Source organism: Ovis canadensis, chromosome 21 (genome assembly GCF_042477335.2).
Source record: "Ovis canadensis isolate MfBH-ARS-UI-01 breed Bighorn chromosome 21, ARS-UI_OviCan_v2, whole genome shotgun sequence".
In the NCBI taxonomy this organism is placed as follows: Eukaryota; Metazoa; Chordata; class Mammalia; order Artiodactyla; family Bovidae; genus Ovis; species Ovis canadensis.
Window position 1 is genome coordinate 52,741,278 of NC_091265.1, and position 19,315 is coordinate 52,760,592.

The 19,315-nt window shown below is 42.6% G+C and overlaps 2 pseudogenes; both read left to right on the forward strand.

Annotated features, from left to right (window-relative positions):
* LOC138426633 (membrane-spanning 4-domains subfamily A member 8-like) overlaps window positions 1–17,271 on the forward strand; it is a 36,776-nt pseudogene extending 19,505 nt beyond the window's left edge.
* Window positions 13,480–14,491, forward strand: LOC138426529 (phosphoglycerate mutase 1-like; annotated as a pseudogene).
* Window positions 17,272–19,315: the final 2,044 nt, after the last annotated feature.

The following is a 19,315-nucleotide window of genomic DNA, read 5'->3' on the forward strand; positions in this document are numbered from 1 at the left end:
TTGGCATTGCCTTTCTTTGGGATTGAAATGAAAACTGACCTTTTCCAGTCCTGTGGCCACTGCTGAGTTTTCCAAATTTGCTGGCATATTGAGTGCAGCACTTTCAGAGCATCATTTCAGGATTTGAAATAGCTCAACTGGAATTCCATCACCTCCACTAGCTTTGTTCATAGTGATACTTTCTAAGGCCCACTTGACTTCACATTCCAGAATGTCTGGCTCTAGGTGAATGATCACAGCATCACAATTATCTGGGTCATGAAGATCTTTTTTGTACAGTTCTTCTGTGTATTCTTGCCACCTCTTAATATCTTTTGCTTCTGTTAGGTCCATACCATTTCTGTCCTTTATTGAGCCCATCTTTGCATGAAATGTTCCTTTGATATCTCTAATTTTCTTAAAGAGATATCTTATCCTTCCCATTCTATTATTTTCCTCTATTTCTTTGCATTGATCACTGAGGAATGCTTTCTTATCTCTTCTTGCTATTCTTTGGAACTCTGCATTCAGATGGGTATATCTTTCCTCTTCTCCTTTGCCTTTAGCTTTAGTTATACATATACATGTATCTATTATTTTCAAACTCTTTTCCTGTTTAGGTTATTACAGAGTATTGAGCAGAGTTCCCTGTGCTATACAGTGATCTTTGTTGATTGTTTTGCTTTATTAGATATAACAACAAAGATGTAACTATATCTTTATTGAATAGATATAACAGTGTGTACCTCTCAGTCCCAAACTCCCAATCTATCTATCCTCTGCCCCTTACCTCATGGTAGCCATGAGTTTTTTCTGTAAGTCTGTGGGTTTGTTTTGTAAATAAGTTCATTTGTATCATTTTTTTAGATTCCACATATAGGCAATATCATATGATATTTGTCCTTGTCTGACTTAGTTTCCTTAGTCTGATAATCCCTAGGTCTTCTATGTTGCTACAAATGGCATCATTTAAGTTTTTTTTTTTAATGGCTGAGTAATATTCTATTGTATATATGTAACATTTCCTTATCCATTCGTCTGTCAATGGATATTTAGGCTACTTCCATGTCTTGGCTATTGTAAACACATCTGCAATGAACACTGGGGTGCATGTATGCTATCAAACCATGCTTTTCTCTGGGTATATGCCCGGGAGTGGGATTGCTGAATCATATGGTAGCTCTATTTTTAGTTTCTTAAGGAACCTCCATACTGTTCTCCATAGTGGCTGTACCAACTTACATTCCCACTAACAGTGTAGGAGGGTTCCCTTTACTCCACACCCTCTCCAGCATTTACTGTTTGTAGACATTTTGATGGCCATTCTAACTGGCGTGAGGTGGTATCTCATTGTAGTTTTGACTTGCATCTCTAATGATTAGTGATGTTGAGCATCTTCTCACAAGCCTCTTGGCCATCTGTATGTCATCTAAAAGTACTTTTTAATTAAAGTGTGTACATTTTTTAGACAACGCTATTTCACACAATAGACTACAATATAGCATAAACATAACTTTGCATTGGAAGTCAAAAATTTCATGTGATTTAGTTTATTGCAGTGGTCTATAAAAAACCTGCAGTATCTCCAAGGCATGCCTGTACAGTTTTCTGGGAAGGAAATTGTGACTGACTCAATTAAATTCACATGTTCACACCTTGTCCAAGCAGCTATAGCTAGATTGACAGGTATTTGTGTAAAGACCAAAGATGGTAACCAGGAGCTCAAACCTGGGTAACCCTGGGCATTTATGGTAGTGGGCACTTCTCAGAAAAGGTGAGAATAATAGGAGTGGGAAACCTACCTCAAAAGGCATTTACTCAGTCTCATTTAGAGACTCTGATGAAAGCATAAAATCTGAGCAGTAGCTCTTGGTTTTTGACAGGAAGTTATTAGCTACATAACAAAGAGTGACATCAGTGGGTTGATGCAAGATGCGCCCCTCAAGGAAAGTAGTAGAAAACCACAAGCTGCAATATTAAGTGCCTTATCTCAAAAATAATTAGTATTATTTTTTCTCTATATTTCTCTACATAAAAGGAGCCCATTTATTCTCTATAATTTCTAGACCATATCTTAATTAAAATTGAGAAGATCTAGACCATATCTTAATTAAAAGTGAGAAGATATCCTTTAAGAATGGAGGCCAGAGCATTAGGGGTAAGAACTAAGTGCTACTTGGGTAAATAAATGATGTGTTGTATCTGCCTAATAGAAAAAGGAAGAGACACTGACCATATCTGCAATGCACTCCCCTAAAGAAGGAAAGCTGCAGAAAGTGTTGTGGAGTGGTGCCAATCAGGCTAGAGCTAATTGGGAGCAAATTATGAATCCACAAACCATTTCTGAATAGTTCACCATCATCACAACCTACCCAGGGTTCTAGAAAATATACTCTGAGATTACTTACAAGTTTCATCAGCAACGAGAAGGTCCATTTTCTGCCTTTGTTTGTAAGCAATTTGAAACAAGCTTATAGATCATAGATGAGGTGGTCCAGCAATGGGCTCCAAACCAGAAGGGCCTGTAGACAGTGGGGCTCTGTGGCGTGTGATCACTCAATAACCTTATGATCTCACTATGTTCCCCATATAGTCCGATCAAGGAGGTCATATTCTGCGTTGGTGTCCTCCAGCTCACCTGTCCTCAGCCTTAGAATGCTTTAGGTTTTTTAATAGGTTAATGAAAGGTTATTACCTTTTCTGTTATCCACTAATATTTGTGGGGGCTTGAAACACATTTTGATCGAAGGCAGCAAGACGGAAGTGTGTGCTAGGAAAATTCCCAACATATCAAGTCAATGACTTCTTTCAGCTGGTTGGTAGCTACTTGGCCCACCTCCAGAAAGGAAATGTACCTTAGCGCAGCAGTCTCATATAGGGGAGGGTAAGGGGGGGAGGTGTGTTTTCTCTACCACACCCTGCCTTGCCATGGTGTTTTAGGTCTGGATTGCTTGTTCCTTATTCCCTTATCTGGCCAGGAAGGCAGTAATTGCAATGTGGAGAAGCTATAAACCTGTCACTGGCCGCCCCCTGACCTACCAGTAACATCCATCACCTCAAGAGAGGATGAGGGCTTACGATTTTCTATTTAGTTTCTTTTACTAAACTCTCCTGGGTCCTTCACTGAAATCAGAGTCAGTCAGTAGATTTATAACCCAGAAAGGAGCAAAAACTGAAGAGTGAGGCATTAGTGGGAAAGTCCATCTGATCCCAATCCAAATTGGCATCATCCATATGGGAGATAGAGGCAGAAGTCACCAATAAATGCATGATTATGTGTTACCTCAAGGTCAAGGTAACCTTTAAGGGAGAGGAGTGCTATCACCACTTGACTTTCTGCGATAATTTAATGTGTCAACTTATCTGGGCCACAGGGTGCCCAGATATTTGGTCTCATTGTTTTGGGTATGTCCTTGAGGATGTCTTTTGGATGAGATTAACAATTAAATAAGTGAACTTTGAGTAAGGCAGATTGCCCTCCATGTGTGGGTGGGCCTCGTCCAATCAGTTGAAGGCCTGGCTAGAACAAGACTGACCTTCCCCATCTGCCTCCTTCCCCACCTGACAGGATGGCTCTATGCAAGCTGGAGAATATGTCCCAGCACATCACACTTCACATGAGAGTTATAGAAAACCAGGGGTCATTAGAGAGCATCCCTCCACATGGTTTTTTTCCTAGGGCTCTTGTCCAGCTTGTAGTTACAAAAGTCAGCACAGGGTATGGATGTGGGGCAGAGCAAAGGGAAACCCAAGTCCAAGTCCCAAACAAGAAAAGATGAAAGAAAGGAGGCAAGTCCAAAAGTACCAAGTATGTGCTGAAGGTGGCCTCAGAGAACCAACCACAGGAAGGAGATCGGTGTCAAGGAAGAGCCTGCAACGTCCCCAGAGCCAGACATCTCCTTTTGGTTGTATGTCTGCCTGAACCAAACAAATAGGTCTCTGCTCTTTGCTTAGCTAGAACCAACTAGATTAAAATTAATTATCTCCAAAGAAATTATAAAACAAAGACAAATACTCCCAGTTTCATTAAATACCCCCACTGTGGCCACCTTATCCACCTTGGTTCCTCCCTGACATGTAAGTCTTTCATCACTGCTTCAGAAATACCAGGGTAAGGTGGACATTCCCACGACCTTTCAGTCACTCAGCTTGTATGCATCTGGGATAGACTTTACTTGAGTAACGATGATGACTCTCTCTTCTCACAGGCTGTGTAAATAATTCTAACCCTGTTTCACTATGCACTGGGTGTTCTCTGTGCTTCCTTGTTTCTCAGAGAAGAAGATATAAAAAAACACTGACTATATCCCTGTATTGTTTACACTAGGGTGCATAGTATGGTCATAGCCACTTGTGAGTAAACCATGGTATTTTTAATTTCAATTCATCTTTTTATTCTAATGTATCGTGAATTACTCATGAGATCAAGCAATGACTAAAGACCCAGTATCTGACTCTAAACAGCAAATTTTACTGTGGAAACAGCCTTAGCAAAGTGGAGGGTGGGATTTGGGCTGGGCTGGGGAGTGTATGCTTAGGGAAATCATTTTTATGTTTGTCGTATGTTTGGCAAATCCTTTAAGAGAATGGCATGTGTATGTATAAACAATATTGAAGGGTATGTTTGAAGAATAATAAAGAGAGTGGCTGTTTGGGAAACTCTAAGGCTCTTCTTTGCAGAGTGAAAATCCAAAGGCCTGAGCTTAATGATTTTTAGAGATTTATAGAGAGACTACATAAGGAAAGAGAAAAGAAGAAACATAGGGTGGAGAAGAAATTAAAACAGGTTTCTAAAATGGATGTTTTGAGTAAGGAAGGATATTGTAATAATTCCATAAGCATAGTTGCCAAGGTACCTGCCAGAGACATGCAAAATTAATTACAAGACACTGTATTCAGGGAAGCCCGAAGCTGTGATCTCCCACAAGTTAATTTAGGCTCAGAGCTGCATCCAATCCAGAAATAATCCAGAAAATGGTCAAGGATCCTTTTATTCATAAGTGATGCGGCATAATAACACAACTAATATTCCTAGTGTATCAGAGCTAAACCAAGGCCAAACTTCTCCTTAGAGGAGAAGGGGTTTTATTAGCCCCTGACCAATTCCCTTTGCACTCCTCAATGAAAAACAAGGCTTTGGGAGAGGAGATTTGAATATAACACTGACCAATTCCCTTTGCACTCCTCAACCAAAAACAAGGCTTTGGGAGAGGAGATTTGAATATAACACAGTCCCTATGCTTTGTGAAAAGGACTGAATCATGCTGCATGCATGCGAAATCTCTTCGGTCATGTCCAACTCTTTGCAACCCCTGCAGCCCACCAGGCTCCTCTGTCCATGGGATTCTCCAGGCAAGAACACTGGAGTGGGTTGCATTTCCCTTCTCCAGGGCATCTTCCTGACCCAGGGATTGAACACGCATCTCTTATGCCTCCTATGATATGCAAGAGATAAGTCATCAGGTACATCATCAGATATGCAAATGACACCACCCTTATGGCAGAAAGAGAAGAGGAACTAAAGAGTCTCTTGATGAAAGTGAAATAGGAGAATGAAAAAGCTGGCTTAAAACTCAACATTCAAAAAAATGAAGATCATGGCATCTGGACCCCTCACTTCATGGCAAATAGATGGGGAAACAATGGAAACAGTGATAGACTTTGTTTTCTTGGGCTCTAAAATCACTGCAGATGGTGACTGTGGCCATGAAGTTAAAAGACTCTTGCTCCTTGGCAGAAAAGCTGTGACCAACCTAGTGTTAGATAGCATATTAAAAAGCAGAGACATTACTTTTCCATCAAAGGTCCATTTAGTCAAAGCTATGGTTTTTCCAGTAGTCATGTATGGATGTGAGAGTTGGACTATAAAGAAAGCTGAATGCCAAAGAATTGATGCTTTTAAACTGTGGTGTTGGAGAAGACTCTTGAGAGTTCCTTGGACTGCAAGGAGATCAAAGCAGTCAATTCTAAAGGAAATCAGTCCTGAATATTCATTGGAAGGACTGGTGCTGAAGCTGAAACTCCAATACTTTGGCCACCTGATACGAAGAACTGACTCATTGATAAAGACCCTGAAGCTGGGAAAGATTGAAGGCAGGAGGAGAAGGGGATGACAGAGGATGAGACGATTGGATGGCATCACTGACTTGATGGACATGAGTTTGAGCAAGCTCTGGGAGTTGGTGATGGACTGGGAAGCTTGGCATACTGCAGTCCATGAGGTTGCAAAGAGTCAGACACGACTAAGCGACTGAACTGATGCCTCCTGCACTGGCAGGCAGATTCTTTACCATTAGCACCACCAAGAAAGCCTCCTGAAACATGATACTATAGCAGTTTTATCCTTGGAAGGGTCTGGTTACCAGTGCCCTGGATGAGAGGCATTCCCTCAGAGACTCTCCTTTAGGGCTGGTCCTCAAGTGAAGGCCATTTACCAGCACCAGAACTTTCTGGAAAGGGCCCTATGTCATAAGGAGAAATGCTTTACACTGATAGAATACAGTGAAAGTGAATCACCCAATACAAGACATCCAGAAGGATGCCTAAGTCCATGATGTAGAAGAGAAGCTTACAGAAGAAATTAGTCACAGATAGTAATTATTCAATTATTCAATTTTCTGTTGCCTATCAGGCATGTTCCAAAAGGTGCTTCAGGTCTGTTTCATATGATGGAAAAACCAAACCCATGAGAGAATGTTATTGATTCCCATTTAACAAATGAGGAAACCAAGATCTGGAAAGTGTAAGGAAATTTTGCAGAGTGACCCAGCAAAAGTGTCAGGTTGTTTTTTTGTTTTTTTTTTTAAATCAAGCCAAGGGTTCTGCTTCCGCTTTCATGACAGGGTCTCATTTTCCTGGACAGCAAAGTCCCCGGCCCCCTTCAAATAAGTCATTTTTGTAACTGCTGTGAGCAGATGCAGATCAGGTATAAGACAAACCATTAAAAAAACAACAACAATATTCCTGATATGCCAGCAGCAACAATTCTTACGACAGAATGTATGGAAGTCAACCTCTAATTCTTCAGATCAAATGCTTTCTGAAACTATTTGTGATTGACGAAATATTTTTTTTCTACAGCGTGATGGGGTGAGGGGGCGGATTCTCTCAAATAAATGGCAGTCAAAACTAGTGAAGTAAATCCTCCTTGTCTCTCATAGTCTTTGTGAGATCCCTAAGCCCCATCACCAGTTCAAAGGTTTCATTAATGAACAAAGACTTAAAAAAGTCATTTCTTCTCTCTAATGGAGAAAGGGTGAATCCATTTCTTAGAGTCTACCAGTGGTCAACACAAAGCTGAAATACATAGTTAAAACCACCTTCTTCAGAGAATTCAGTGATACTTTAGAGCTCAGGAATGCCACTGGTGTTAGGAAAAGTGTTTGGGGGTCTGTCATCAGGAATGAGTGTTTACAGATCCACGCTTCTACCCCCAGTTCCTCATCTCAGGATCCATGACCGTCAGTGTACAGAAGAAACCCACATGATATAAGGTATGTTGAAACATTTGGAGCAATACCAAAGATATAAAGATGCTTGGAACAAACTGAGAAGAAATTATTGCTTTTGAGTAAATTTTTCTAGGAGGAAAAAATACTTTTCCAAATGTTTGTACAGGAAAAAAAAACATTTTTTATAAGGATGCCTTCTAGTGCATCTTTTTGTGTACAGGGTATATGGGTGTTGAGGAGGGCGCAGTGTAAGGAAATTAGTTTTATAAGGTGTCAGATGTGAGGGTTCTGATGGGAAAAATATTGTTTAGTTGCTAAGTCGTGTCTGACATTTTTGCAACCCCATGGACTGTACCCTACAGGCTCCTCTGTCCATGGGATTTCCCAGGCAAGAATACTGGCATGAGTTGCCACTTTCTTCTCCAGGGGATCTTCCCGATCCAGGGATCAAACCCGCATTTCCTGCATAGACAAGCAGATTCTTTACCACTGAGCCACCAGGGAGGCCCAGAGGGGTATATATAACCAAATAGAACTCTGACCTAGCAGTCAAAGTAGTGGGAAGGGGATAAGACAAAATGATGTTTGAAAAGAGAATTGCCTTCAGCAAACTCAGGTCTAGAGAATAACACTGGAATACAAATCAGATACGATTAAAGTGCATCCACCAAAGGATAGTCACTTTCCTCTGTAGAACCTCCCCCACTGTGACTGGGATCACAGCTCTGGAGGTGGGTTGTCAGTTGGCTGCATGAACTTGGGCAAATTACTCTGTGCTTCACTCTCCTTATCTGAAAAAAAAAAAATGTGACCTATAAGGTTACTTATTTCAAAGGATGGTTGTGAGGTTTAAAAGAGTAAATAAGCATGAAGGATGGGGCTTCCCAAGTGGCAATAGTGGTAAAGAACCTGCCTACCAATGCAGGAGACACAAGGGATGCATATTCAATCCCTGGGTCAGGAAGATCCTCTGGAGGAGGGCATGGCAACCCACTCCAATATTCTTGCCTGGAGAATCCCATGGAGAGAGAAGCCTGGAGGGCTACAGTCCATAGGCTCGCAAAGAACTGGACACGACTGAGTGACTTAGCAAGGCAAGCACGCAAATATAAAGGACAGTTACACACAGCATGTACCCATGATGACCTAGATGTGATATGGCGTTACTTTTGCCCCAGAGATAGAAATAGAGCTGGCCTCGAAGGCTATGAACGCCCTTGTGATTTTGCAAATCCCTGAAACTGTCAGCTGGGGGGAAAAAAAGCCCAATATGAGAGTTGAAAGTTAAGCTTTGTGCTGTGCTAAGTTGCTTCAGTCATGTCCAACTCTTTGTGGCCCTATAGACCATAGCCCACCAGGCTCCTCTGTCTATGGGATTCTCCAGGCAAGAATATTGTAGTGGGTTGCCATGCTTCCCCTAGGGGGTCTTCCTGACCCAGGGATCGAACCCAGGTCTCTTATGTCTCCTGCATTGGCAAGAGGGTTCTTTACCACTAGCGCCACCTGGACAGCCCCAATGTAGGCTTTATTGGGGGACAAAATGAAGATTATAGCCCAGGAGACAGCATTTCAGATAGCCAGACAGCTCTGAGAAACTGCTCAAAACAGGCAGGAGGGAAGGTCAGTGTATATATGATTTTGGTGGAGGAAGAGTACTTGCAATCAAGCCTTTTTTGCAGAAGGTTGCTGCTAGTTTCATAAAGGTTACTGCTGGTCACAAGGAGCAGACATCACCGTGAAGGATTTTAGTATTTTTCTAGATACGAGGAGATGCAAGAATTGGACTCAAAATCTTCTGAAAATATCTAAGTATCTGAAGACTTGTTTGGCTAGTTTTTCTCAGAGCACAGAGTGCCTCATTCCTGATCTCCACCCTGAACTCCTTGCAGGCGGTGTCGAAGGTTAGGGATTGAAGCAGTTTGTGATTTAATCCTTGTCAGAGGCAGACAGCAATTGCCCATTTCTAATCGGCAACTGACATTCTTGTAGTTCAGCTTCATATTTGCACAGACGGTTTCCATTTTTCTTCACCACATCCAAGGAAACAGGTGTGAATAAATTTAAAATGTGGGAGACCTGGGTTTGATCTTTAGGTTGAGAAGATCCCCTGGAGAAGGGAAAGGCTACCTCCAGTATTCTGGCCTGGAAAATTCTGCAGACTATATATAGTCCATGGGGTCACAAACGGTCGGACACAGCTGAGCGACTTTCACTTCACTTGACTGGTTTTCACAAAAACTCACCAAAAATGTTTTTGTTTTTGCTTTTTTCTTTTTACCAGAAGGATGGTGGGAGAGGATGATGGCTGTAATTTCTGAGTTCCAGCCACTTTCTGGCTCCACTTATCATTCTTCCCCCAACCTCAAGAAGCAAAAATAAACTTTTCTTTTCGTCTCATCCAGCGTAGTTCTATTTCCTTCTCTAGAAACACATGACATCATTCTTCACAGAAACACCAAGACTCCTCTGCCCCTAGGATGCTAGTCCAGAAATTTTCCAAATCAGTTTGGCTCAATTCCACAAAAGGAAATCAATTATAATTACTTATCAAGTCAGGAAAATGCCTTGGAAAAATTACTCAAATGGCAGCATAATATTCTATTATACTGAGGTACTATAATATACCTTATGTACTCCTAATGTTCCTAAATTCCAGTAATTCAGTTTAAAAAACATCTTGAGCATCAGACATGTTCTGGGTATGTAGGATGCCTCAGTGAACAAATGGACAAAGATTTATTGCCCCTGTGACACTTATATTGTAATAGGAGGGTAAAGAAATTAAACATGGCAGATAAGGAAATAGTAACATGTGAGAAGGTGAGAATAGCCGTGGGAGCGGGGGAAACACTTGCAGGGCTGCCCTTGGGAGGCTGTGTGTTTAAGTGATATTGTTGTTTAGTTGCCCAGTTGTGTCCGATTCTTTGCAACTCCATGGACTACAGCACGACAGGCCTCCCTGGAGTCCCTCACCATCTCCCAAAGTTTGCCCAAGTTCATATGCATTGCACTGGTGTTGCATCTAACCATCTCACCCTCTGATGCCCTCTTCTTCTGCCCTCAATCTTTCCCAACATCAGGGAGAGATTGTGTATTTAAATAAGCTGATCCAAATTCATCTCATGAGAAGATAGCATCTGAGCAAAGCTTGAGGGAGAGATTTGTTCTGAACCCAGGAAAGCTCTTCCTAGCTGTTTGTTTCTCTGGCAAACTAGCTGGTCTACAGTTAAAGCTTAGATCTCCTATATGCATCTTATCAATCCCTTCCAGTTGCCTTTCACTACAACTTCTGTTGCAGGAAAGGGGTCCCCTTCTAGGGCCTGAGAGTGGTCTCTTGTCTAACATTCAGAAATGAATTGTCCAAGGATACACACAGAAGTTAGCAAGAGACTTTACTGGAAAGGGACACCCAGGTGGAGAGCAGGAGGGTAAGGGAACCCAAGAGGACCGCTGTGCCATGTGGCTCACAGTCTTGGGTCTCGTGGTAATGCGGTTAGTTTCCAGATGGTCTCTGGCCAATCATTCTGACTCAGGGTCCTTTCTGGTGGTGCACACATCACTCAGCCAAGATACTCCAACCAGGAGGATTCTGGGAGGTTGGTAGGGCATCTGGACTGGTGTCTCCTCTCTCTTTTTGACCTTTCTCAAATTCTTCCGGTTGGTGGTGGGCTTGTTAGTTCCACGTTCCTTACCAGGACCTTCTGTTGTTCTAACTCATGCAAGTGGCTACTACCTTCTCTAGCCAGTGTGGGTGGGTGGTTTCACTCAGTGTTTCCCTTAACACTTCTACGATTTTTGAGAATACCCGTAGACCTAGATTTCTACGTACTCTGTTGCAAATGAAGTCACCTCTTTTGGGGAGATTAAAGCCTTCTGTTCTATAGCCTCCTTCTCCCCTGGACAAATTCTCTGAGCCAGGGCTCGGGTGCTAGAATGTGCTGGGGGTCAAGGACACTGGGGTGCTTCTCTCTGAGTGACACCTCCACTTTAAGAGCTGAGGGCTTGGTGAAGAGGGGCAGCAGCCCCAGGCCTCCTCTGTTTGCCTCTTATGTTGTGGAACCCTTACCCCATAATCCAGTGCAGGGGTGATCAGAGCCCAGGATACTGATACTACATCCAAGGTATCCCCCCATCCTATAAGTGGGGGTTGGGCATATGAAGAGAGCCCCCTTCTCTAGGTTGCACACACCTGGGCAACAGGTGGCTGGGAGCAGGATTAGACATGCTAATTAAATGACCTGTCCCTCCAGGGAAGGTAGCACTAGATAAAACTCTGACTAGGGGATGACGGGAAAGACTTGGAGTGGCCTTGCCATGCTGAGAGGAGACAAGAGGGTGCAGACCTCAGTTCAGATACCGCAGACTCCTACAGTTTGTACTGAGTTTTAGTAGATTTTTTTGAATAAATGTTTCTTCATTTGCTATATGTCCCGAGGACTATTTCCAGAGATTTTTATGTGACTGGGTTTATTTTTAGTAACATTCACGAATTTCAGTGGGAAGTTGGTTCTTGAAGTTCCTCCACAGACTCTCATGCTAGAAACAGGATCCCTCAAAAGTAATGATCTTGTGTATTTAATTCAAATGTTCAATTAGCCTTTTTTGGAATATAAATATCTTTCTTTAGGTGATCCTGGTTCATAAGGGTGAATCACTGTTCTCCTTCCTCCCTAGAGAAGGGGGCTCTCTTCATCTGCCCAGCTTTACTGATCTTTACTAAGGAAGAGTCCTAGCTGATATTCCCAGCAGCATAGCTCTACATATACATAAAGATAAAATTTAAAACTCCTCAGTACAGAAACTAGATTCTTCATAATCCATCTCTCATCCACTTCTCTGGTCACATGTAATCCAACTCCCCTTCAGCATTTCACATTTTAGCCGCATCAAATGCCAGGAGTTTTCCAGAACTCCTGTTTCCCCATGTTTCTGAAACTGCATATACACTGTTCTTTTTCTCACAATACACTTTCTCAACTTTGTCTGCCACTGTGAACTGAGTCTGGCTATCCAAGGAAAAATGAGAAATATTGAGAAGGTGCCAGGCCTATAGCATCTACAGGAGATGAAGGAATAGGCTTAGAAAATAAACAGGATCTGAGGGAATCCCAGAGACCCAGAAACAGAAAGCACGGTAGTACAATAGAAGTACTCCTTTTAGCGAGGAGTATCCAGCCACGTTGTTAACTGGCATTAGGTATCTAGCACTCCAGGTTCCCATTGCTCCCCTTGCGTAACATCACAGCTCTCTCCTCTAGGAATGAATCCTAGTCTTTCGTTCATCTTTAAGTTACTTGCTCAAGGTTTACAGTCCCTAAGAGGAGCATTTCACTGGCTGCGGCCTGATGCTGGCTCTTAGAGATTGAAGAGAGGAAGGACCTCCCTCTGACTTTCATAGAAGTTTGATAAGCATCTCTCATAAAGACTAGAACAATGAGGAGAGCCCTTAAGATAGGAAAGGGGTTGCCAACTGGACAACCAAAAATTAATGTTACCACCAACATCCTTTCCTTTGGTTAACCAGCATCAAAACACATCCTTCTTCCCATTATTAGTTTTTAAAAAATCCTCTTTAAAATGTAACTATCCTCACATATACAAAAATGCATGCAGCATCTTTGGAAAGGGGCATAGCCTCTCTTCACAGCTCACGCAAGGTCCTCCTCGCTGTCTGGAAGGATGCCAGGACTATGGAAGGTTTTAAGTACTGAAGTGGCATTACTGAAGGAGGATGACATTGACAGATTCTAGACTTAAGCTCATCATTTATTGAATTTTACCACATGAAGTTGTATCATTTTGTGTCCCCCATTTGATTATAAGATTCTCGAGTTGAAGTCTGAGTTTATCCTTAACACAATGTTTAGCATGTTGTAGGCAGTGTATAATTATTTGTTGAATAAATAAATATATTTTCTGGAGAAAAAATTATCCAAATTGGGTACTAGACAAATTTAACTCAGAGTCCTGCAAGCAAGTGCAGTAAAATTCCAGAAAATCAGATTAAAAATTTCAGCCGGGAGTCTGCGCAGTATCCCGAACCACAGCCATGGCCGCCTACAAGATGGTGCTGATCCGGCACGGTGAGAGCGCATGGAACCTGGAGAACCATTTCAGCGGCTGGTACGACACGGACCTGAGCCCAGCCGGGCGCGAGGAGGTGAAGCAAGGCGGGCAGGCGCTGAGATGCTGGCTATGAGTGTGACATCTGCTTCACCTCAGTGCAGAAGAGAGCAATCCGGACCCTCTGGACAGCGCTGGATGCCATTGACCAAATGTGGCTGCCAGTGGTGAGGACTTGGCGCCTTAATGAGCGACACTATGGGGGTCTGACTGACCTCAATAAGGCAGAAACTGCGGCCAAGCATGGTGAGGCCCAGGTAAAGGTCTGGAGGCGCTCCTATGATGTCCCACCACCTCCCATGGAGCCCGACCATCCCTTCTACAGCAACATCAGTAAGGATCACAGGTAGGCAGACCTCACTGAAGACCAGCTCCCACCTGTGAGAGTCTGAAGGACACAACTGCCAGAGCCCTGCCCTTTTGGAATGAAGAAATTGTCCCCCAGATCAAGGAGGGGAAATGGGTACTAATTGCAGCCCATGGCAACAGCCTTTGGGGCATCCTCAAGCATCTGGAGGGTCTCTCTGAAGAGGCTATCATGGAGCTGAACCTGCCGACTGGCATTCCCATGGTCTATGAATTGGACAAGAACTTGAAGCCCATCAAGCCCATGCAGTTCCTGGGGGATGAGGAGACCGTGCGTAAAGCCATGGAGGCTGTGTCTGCCCAGGGCAAGGCCAAGAAGTGAGGGCAAGCAGCAGATTACTTTCCCAAGGATTACCCTCCTCCCCTGCCCTGGCCCACCCTATTCCTCTGCACCTCTCCCTGGCACATGTCCCACTGATGACATCTGTAGGCATTATAAGTTGTAGCTGCAGGTGGGGACCAGTGGCTCCCAATTCCACAGTAGCCATTTTATCTCTTGCACCCACTCCCTTCATACAGTCTAGTCAGAATGGCACGTCTGGGGCATGGTCCTCAGTCCAAGCCGAGGGAAGACTTATCCAGAAGTGCTGAGAGGTCATCCCTGGGGGGGGTGGTGGTGGTTTATTACTAAGGAGCTGCTTGAGTAGGGAACAGGGAGAAAACCATGCTGAGGCGTGACCAATGAGGAGAAGTAAGAGCCTGTTCGTGTCCCCAGAGGCCAGCCGGGCACTGTTGTTAGGTGACTCGGGGCTCTAGTCATTCCCGTGGAAGATGAATGTAACCTGCATGGTGACTCAATCAAATATTCCTCCCTGACTCTAAAAGGCTGGATCAATCCTGAATGTTTTTATGTTGCATTTACTTAAAAAAAATTATATATTAAAAAAAAAAACCAACCCTTCTGGGGTTTTCAGTGGTGGTTGAAATATTCCCACATGTGGTCATCAGCAAATAAGTCATTCCTTACACCATCATGGGATAAGCTCCTTGACTTCTAAGGTGTAGGAGTTCATCTTGCTGTGTGTTTTAGAATCCCTCCCCTGCCTTAACTGTTTTGCGGCAGCAGAATGCCTCTTGATCATGTCCAAGTGTGTCTCTCACTGTACCTGACTTCTGAATCAGGTTCCAGTTGCTTGGCCCAGTACTCATTTGAGCATAACTGTACTAAAAATATCTTTTTTTCCAGATCAGTATAAAATAAAGGAGTGATGTGCAATTAAAAAAAAAATTCAGCTGGAATGTTCTCTAGCTGATTGCTTGACTGATTGCTTCATCAGAATCTGCTTCTGCTGCTCCTGACCAGTTTTCTCTGTGTCGTTACAGCTTACTTCTACCAGTGTCATGAGCAGCTTTAGAGCCTGCTTTTCTGCATTTGATACAATTATATTATGCATTGTGTGTTTCTCTTATGCTGCAGAAATGCAAGACTATGTTTGGTCATAGGTAAGTACCAAAGTTAATAACTGGATCAAAATTCTAGATATAACTGAAAAAAACTATGATGAACGGTGTATGTTTGCAATGATCAAGGTATGCAAAAGACAACCAGAGTTATCAAACATCTTTGGCAGAGAAATATTTAAAAAGAAAAAAAGCTGAATTTCCTCCAAAGTTTTGTCATGGAAATGTTTTTAAAATCAGTTTTCCTTCAGTATTTGGAAAAGGTAGAAACCTCAGAGAAAGAGGAACACCTGGGGCTACCAGGGCTGGAAGAGGCAAGGAAGAATCCTCCCCCCAGGGGGGCTTTGGAAGGAACATTGTCAGACCAATACATTCCTTTTGGACTTTTACCTTCCAGGCCTGTGAGAAAATACATTTCAGTTGTGTTAAGCCATTGAGTTGTGATACTTCATTACAGCAGCCCTAAAGCCAGCCTGGGAGCCCAGTTAAGCAGCCATCCACCCTTCTTCTCTCATGTTCTGAACCAAAGGAGCAAAGACAGAATCAAGCAGATGTAGACGAAATGATCAGCTTTATTGTTGATTACCATAGATGAGCACCGAAGAATTGATGCTTTTGAACTGTGGTGTAGAGAAGACTCTTGAAAGTCCCTTAGAATACAAGGAGATCAAACTAGTCATTCATAAAGGAAATCTGTCCTGGATATTCATTGGAAAGACTGATGCTGAAGCTGAAGCTCCAATGCTTTGGCGAAGAACTGACTCCTCAGAAAAGACCCTGATGCTGGGAAAGATTGAGGACAGGAGGAGAAGGGGACAACAGAGGATAAGATGGTTAGATAGTATCACTGACTCCATGGACATGAATTTGAGCAAACTCCGGGAAATCGTGGAGGAAACGAGAGCTTGGTGTACTGCAGTCCATGGGGTTGCAAAGAGTTGAACATAACTTAGTGACTGAACAATACCACCACCACCACCACCACCACCACAGTTGGAGAAAAAGTTTTAAATCTTTGGCCAAAATTAACCTGCTAATGTACTGATACCTCCTCTCAGGAATTAAACTCATCCCACTAGTTACAGATAGACCACCAGTCTCCCTACACTGGCCCTAGACAAGTTCCAGATGTTGAGGAGAGGAACTCGTAGCTGTGAGCACAGGTTGTTCTCGAAGGAGCTGGCTTCCTTCTCTCAAAAATCAACAATTAGATAAATCTCTGCTTCTCGTGTGGGGAATTGTATGTGAAGAGCATTGAAAAGCAGCAGAAGCCATTAGCAATGTGGAAGAAGAGGGAGAATGATTCTACCTTATACATGTCATAATGCTCATGATACATAAGTTAAAAGAAAATAGAGCATGCAAATTACTCGTGCACTGGGGGAAAAGCAATAAAACACAGATCACGTAGTCACTCTCATCAAATGAGAGCCTATAAAGAGAGAAAAAGATGGGCACCAGTATAGCATATGGTCCTATATGTCATCTCTCTGCTACTGAGTCTTCTTTTCATGTGTGAAATAGAAATAAAAGCATCCAACTTGTAGGATTGTTCTTCAAATGAAGTGCTTAATATAATATGTGACACATATATAAGTACTCAGTAAAATTTGAAACATATTTTATTGCTATGAAAAATACCCCCCAAATCATCATAGGTATGTGAGACTGTTGGGATGAATGATTTTTACCCTATTTTCTGAACATTGTTCCTGTTTTAAATGGTTAGTTAACAAGAGGAATATTTCTTTTCTTTTTAATTCAGTTAGCTGGTGGTATGCTTTTACAATATTTACTCTTCAGCAGCATCACAGAACTGATCGCTGTAGTCATAACCATCTCCTGGATTGTGTGAGCATTGTATCATCCAGAACCCAAAGAAGAAAGTAAGCAGTTTTGTTTCTGGCTGACAGATCAAGATAAAACAGCTTTTGCTAAAACCCCTCTCTGAGGGACCAAAGTTTAGCTAGACTCAAGGAACAGAAGTGTTGCTTCTAAACTGAGGTCAATGGCAACAGAAAATACGCTAAAACATCACTTGTTTGGTACTGTGCAGAACGGAAGCTGAACAACTTCTCTGGGACAAAGTTAAATGGGAGAATTATGTCTTTTAGAACTGGCATCTCCCGATTCAAAGAGGAAACAGACTGAAGAGGTTTCACGGGTCATACCAAATATAGGAACACTGAATGCTATAGATTCAGAGGTTCAAATTTAGTTATAAAATATTGGTTTCTAAAAGTTGGGATCTTCAAATGCCTTCCCAGATGGCTCGGCAGGTAAAGAATCTGCCTGGAATGCAGGATATTCAGTTTCAGTCCTTGGAGAAGGATTGGAGATCCCCTGGAGAAGGAAATGGCAATCCACTCCAGTATTTTTGCCTGGAAAATTCCATGGGCAGAGGAGCCTGATGGGCTACAGTCCAAGGGCTCACACGACTGAGCACACGGGAGCACAAATGCCTTCAGAAGATGAAGATTTTAGAGGTCACTTCAGAGAATACTGGAATAAAAGAATAAGAATCTCTAAAATCCATTCTTCCATAAAATAAATGGCAGCATTGGCAAAAGTTGTCAAAATCAACTTTTTCAGAAATCTGGAAATTACTTAAAAACTTGCAATAATCCAAGAACCACTTATTCAAGAAAAATGGCTGCATGTTGGCAAGAACAGTGAGGTTTGTGGTGTTTTAATTTGTCACATTCCCATTCTCCTTGCCCCATCTCCAGAGTAGCATTAAACAACCTGGCAACCACAGTACTTGTGAAAAACACCCGCCTAACAACTACAAAAGCGAGAGTGGTATTGGAGTTCTCTCAAAAAAAGCCCTGTTCCTAGAGAATTCTTATTAATTTGTCTGGCAGCTCCCTGGAAACCTCCACTGGCAAGCCTTGTCTTAATCTGACCTCACTTAAAGCTCAGTCACTGTGAACAGCTTTCTCCCTGGGGTGTTTGAACAGACAGTGGAACTTAACATCATGTCTGCTTAAACCAAGGATGACAGTTGGGGAATACAAAAGGCTGATCAAAGAACTTTAAAAAAAACCCAAAAAACTGTAGAGTACAATGTCCATGGATTCCCTGGTGGTTCAGATGGTAACGAATCTACTTGCAGTACAGAAGACCTGGGGTTCGATCCTTTGATAGGGAAGATCTCCTGGAGGAAGGAATGGGTACTCACTCCACTGTTCTTACCTGGAGAATTCCATGGACTGGATAGAGGAGCCTGGCAGGCTACAGGCCATGGAATCACAAAGAGTTGGACATGATTGAGTGACTGACACACACACACACAATATCCATAAGGGACTTTAAAACTGTGACAATATTTGGAAATAATAAAGGCCACGTGCATAAGCAGGGTTGGATACATGCCGAGGGAAAACCTGAGAATGCCCTAGTCTCCCAGCTCTGGTTGACCTATGGCTGTCTGCAAGCAAGGACCAATGGCTAAGGCAGAGTTGCCAACTGTGTCCCAGAGCTTTAAAGACTTATCCCCTAACACACACACACACACGCACATGTGCACACACAGCTTCTCAGCAACGACTGAAAATTTTATTTGTTGAAAGCAGATAAGGAAGTGAAGACCAGTGCAACAAAAACAATAATAAATAAGAGTTAAAAAAATACACAATGAGATACTATCTCACACCCATTAGAATGGCTAATATATTTTTTAAGCAGAAAATAATTGTTGGTGAGGATGTGAAAAAATTGAAACCCTTGTATGCTGTTACTGAGAATGTGAAATGGCACAACCTTTATGGAAAACAATACAGTGGTTACCCAAAAAATAAAAATAGAATTATCATATGTAATAGCGATTATACTTCTGGATCAGTTCAGTTCAGTTCAGTTGCTCAGTCGTGTCCGACTCTGCGACCCCATGAATCGCAGCATGCCAGGCCTCCCTGTCCATCACCAACTCCCGGAATTCACTCAGACTCATGTCCATCGAGTCAGTGATGCCATCCAGCCATCTCATCCTCTGT